Source organism: Aplysia californica, unplaced genomic scaffold, assembly GCF_000002075.1.
Source record: "Aplysia californica isolate F4 #8 unplaced genomic scaffold, AplCal3.0 scaffold00401, whole genome shotgun sequence".
Classification (NCBI taxonomy): domain Eukaryota; kingdom Metazoa; phylum Mollusca; class Gastropoda; order Aplysiida; family Aplysiidae; genus Aplysia; species Aplysia californica.
Window position 1 is genome coordinate 1 of NW_004797671.1, and position 4429 is coordinate 4429.

A 4429-nucleotide genomic window follows, 5' to 3' on the forward strand; every position below is an offset into this window, starting at 1 on the left:
GAGAATGAGAGAGAGAGAGAGAGAGAGAGAGAGAGAGAGAGAGAGAGAGAGAGAGAGAGAGAGAGAGAGAGAGAGAGAGAGAGAGGAGAAAAAAAAAACCGGCGACCTTCCAAACTTTGTTGGAGAATGTTGTATTTCTGTCACACAGCTGTGGAAGGGCTCCAGACACTCAGATTTTTTTGGGTCGTTTGGTTTTATTTTCACTTCGTAGAATTTCATTTTTGTCGTTTCTGAACCTGTGGTATCGGTTGCACATGCTCAAGAGATAGCAATATTTTGCCGAAAAGCGAAACTTCAAGGTAAAAAAAAAAAAGAAAAAAGAAAAACCTCTCATTATGAAAGATATAATGTCTGCATGATTTTTAAAAGAACGAAACTGTTTTCTTCTCTCCTCTGTTAATTTGTACTTTCCTTGCTGTACATTGAAGATCTTCCACACGGCAAACATGATTTTTGTCCAAACCTAAATTTATAAAATAACTCAGTATCTGTGAGGGTTGTTGTTGTTTTTGTTTTGTCGTTGTTTTTTGTGATTTTGGGTAGGAAAGGTGGGGGTAGGGGTATGAACTACATGAATAAGTAAACTCCGTGCTGTCCAATTTGAGTTAAATTTCTTTGACCAAATTAGTGAAATAATCTAAAAAATTAAGGTTGTACGTCAGCTTGGGGTCACAATTTTATGAGATATACCCTAAGGAACTAGGCCTGAGCAGGGGGCTCTCATGGTCTAGAGGTTCCGGTGTTCACCTCTCATTCAATAGGTCCCGGGTTCGAATCCGGATTGAGAGGGACAATTTTCTTCTCTAAAATGTTCACCTTTCACACCCTTTCCTGCTCTCCAATAATGATATGTTGTCTACTTCCGTATCCACTTTCCGCATCCACCCTCAAACCTCCTCCCCCCACCTCCCCTGGGCTCCTGACTCTTTCTGCAGCATTTCTACTGCTTCCCTCTGGCTCATTCTTACTGCTGTTTTTCAGCCACACCCCTGATCTTATGGTAGGAAAGATCTACACCTAGCCTACTCGAATAAGGGCCAAACACTCACAAAAAAAACAAAAAATACCTGAGCAACCAAGTCTGGGTAATGTGTCAAGAACATAACTCCGATCATAACCCACCCAGCCTCGTCACTCAAACTGTCCGTCGGGTTATCTCCTCTGACGTGTAACGTCGTTCATACAACTCTATTTTTAGCCAAAGCGCCACTTGCACCATTTCTTTTTCTGACCCCTGAGATTGTCAAAAGTAAGTGTGATAGGAAGGGTTTCAAGCCTCAATCGAAACAAGACAATGATAATATAGATCATCCAGACAGGAGTTGACCATGTGTGTGGATCCCTCCAACCATCCGACCCTCATGAGTTCCCCGTGAGCAGACTAATTCATCGACCTCGCCTTCGCGTCAATTGGAAAGGACACGAACCGATTTTTTGTCGGGAGGAGGAAATTCGGTCGGGGTTTTTTCCGTCTTCCGTGTCCACACTATTCGGAAAAGACACCTCTAGTCTATTGGTCTGTGGCCTACTTATTCCCCGGATGTTTAATCTAGACCTCTATCGTGGCGGGCTGTGTCCTCGGTACGGGGCTAAAAATAGTCCAGAGATCAATGAACCCAAGGTGGGAGTAAGAAATGTACGGGTTTTAAAGTAAAATAGGAAAATGAGGTTAATATTCATTTAAATCAGGTGGTTTGCGCTTCGACTTTGCTAATTTTGAGGTGCTGATTACGAATATGACATTAGATTTTAATCCGAACTCAAAGTTAATTTTTTAAAATCTCTGCCTTGGCCTATGGCTGCACCCAGCCTGGCTAAAATGCAGCAAGCGGACTTTCAACCGATACGTCTTTTGTCGGGACGTGTCGCATTGTGTCGTAATGTGTCTGTTGACGCATCCAAACAAAACTTTCACTGATTTCTCAGGACAAAAACGGTGCTCCATTTCAACTACCGACTTTCCGAGAGACGGGCGGAATCGGGTCGGTTGGTTTCCGTTCCAATGGACACGAATTCAGCTCGCTCACCGGTAACTCAGTTGGCTTTGTTTTGGACTAGTGTGTGCATGACTATGGTTTGAGTTCCGACTTGGGACGTTTCATATAGATAGACTGATATCTTTGGTTTTTTGGTTTTTGTAAAGTGTTTTACGACGCTCGCAACTGCATAAGGTCATATGAGCGCGCGGGACACACCTAATATTTTCAGTTGGTAGGAAATTTTGAATTTTGCCCGGGTGGCGGCCGAAGCCTGCTCTTATCGATTTTAGACCACCAAGGGATCTTTAACGTGCGCAACTTGCACAGCGGCCCTCCGAGATTTTTCGCCCTTGTCCGAGAAGGCTAGGTGTAGATCTTTCCTACCAGAAGACCGGGGGCGTGGCTGAAAGACAGCAGTAAGAAGAAGTGAAGGAGTAGCAGTAGAAAGGCTGCAGAAAGAATCAGGAGCCCAGAGGAAGAGGCAAAGGAGGTGAGAGGGTGGGGGGCAGAAAGAGGAGACGAAAGCAGACGACAGAACTTTGCTAGAGAGCAGGAAATGAGGTGAAAGCAGACAAATTTAGAGAAGAAAATGTTTCGGTCGCTACCCGGATTCGAACCCGGGACCTTTAAATGAGAGGCCAACACCTTAACCTCTAGGCCACGAGAGCTCGTGACTGATATCTACCTATCTATCCGTCTGTTTATCTATCTATCTACCTATCTATATGTATTATTTAGAGTCTTTTGGGAGCATTCAGAGCCCGAGTCACACTCGGCTAGCTTCGTTCGGACGTCAGATTAGATTTTCGACGCTTTCAATAACCTTGGACTTGGAGTGTTTAAAGGGGTGTGAAATATCTTGAAATCAATACCAAGTCAAGGCTCGCAAATCCATGCGGCCCTGTCCTATCAGAAATGTTAATTAAATTCGGTTTTAATCCTCTGTTCTATGTAAGGACTGGCAGTTTTTATAACGGTGTTATGGTGTTAAACACATACGAGATACACATGTTGAGATGATTCAGTCCCCCCCCCACCCCCTCCCACTCCTAAACATACACATACACACATACACACACACACACACACACACACACACACAAACACACAAGCATTCAGCGCCGGCAGCCCATTTAGCGTTCAGACATTGGGTAAAAGTGGTGACCTTTCCCAAGGACACAACCAGGAGGCCCTGACGGGGTTCGAACCCGTGACATTTCGATTGGTGAGCACATTTATTCATTTTAAAGTGTTTCTTTTTTTAATTTAAAAGAAACTTCTTTCTTCCTTCTCTTCATTGTATCTATGTTATGTATTTTTCTTTCTTTCTTTCTTTCTTTCTTTCTTTCTTTCTTTATGTGCTTTTAACATTTTAAGGGGGGTGGAAGGAGGCGGGGTGGGCATAAACTAATGATGTTTCCTGTGGTAGGAAGGAAAAGATCAGTACCAACCACGAACTGATGACTGCTTTTCCTAACCCCGACATTAATTCTATTTTTTTACACAGAGTTCGCAAAGTAGGCCACAGCGGCGACCATGGCAAAACGGCAGCAGGAGGTAGGTAAGTTCGCTGACAAATTTACGTAGCTAGAGAGGGAAGGTTGGCGAATAGATAGAAAGAGAGAGAGAGAGAGAGAGAGAGAGAGAGAGAGAGAGAGAGAGCATTAAAGTGCAGGGGAATAGTATGTAAGGCATCACGGTCAAATCAGGCGCTCGTCAAAATAATGAATTAACATTTAGAACTAGAAGAAACCGGCATTTTTCTGTCAGTTTTGAAATCTTTATCAAATTTTTGTTTTTTGGCTCAACACATTTGATGTCCATTTAAAACATCATTCTGTGTGGAATTTACTGATAAACATTGATTAAAGGGACAAAACGTTTAATTTTCAGTTTTCAAAGACTCTCAAGCTATGGAAGTCACCAAACTTTGGCAGCCATTTTTTCGCTAATTTTACCTCTGAACCCGGTGACCCCAACCTCCTTCGATCGTAACTATCTCCACTTCTATTCAAGATAGAACGACAGTTTTTTTTAAAATTCAAAGCAAGGCAGATTAACAGACTGTACAATAATGCCAATAACTCCATACGCCCAAAAATTGACAAGCGCCTGATTCCACCGCGTCGTGACGAATATAATATGGCGTGTGGGGGCCGAGGTTTGGAACTCGGTCAATACAGCATGCCGCTGAGCGCGAGTGTGTTTACACAGGACGCAGGCCTCTGCTGCACTGCTGCAGATGAAAAAAAAGAAAAAAAAGAAGCGCTCTTTTGGGAGCTGGGTTTTTTTGTGGCGTATTTTTTGTCTTAGTTGGAAGGGGGAAAAAAGCACGTCTGAGATGTCCTTAAAGCTGTTCACAATGGTACACGCTCACACATTCACATGCCACACCACTCCTACACACACACAGAGAGAGAGAGAGAGAGAGAGAGAGAGAGAGAGAGAGG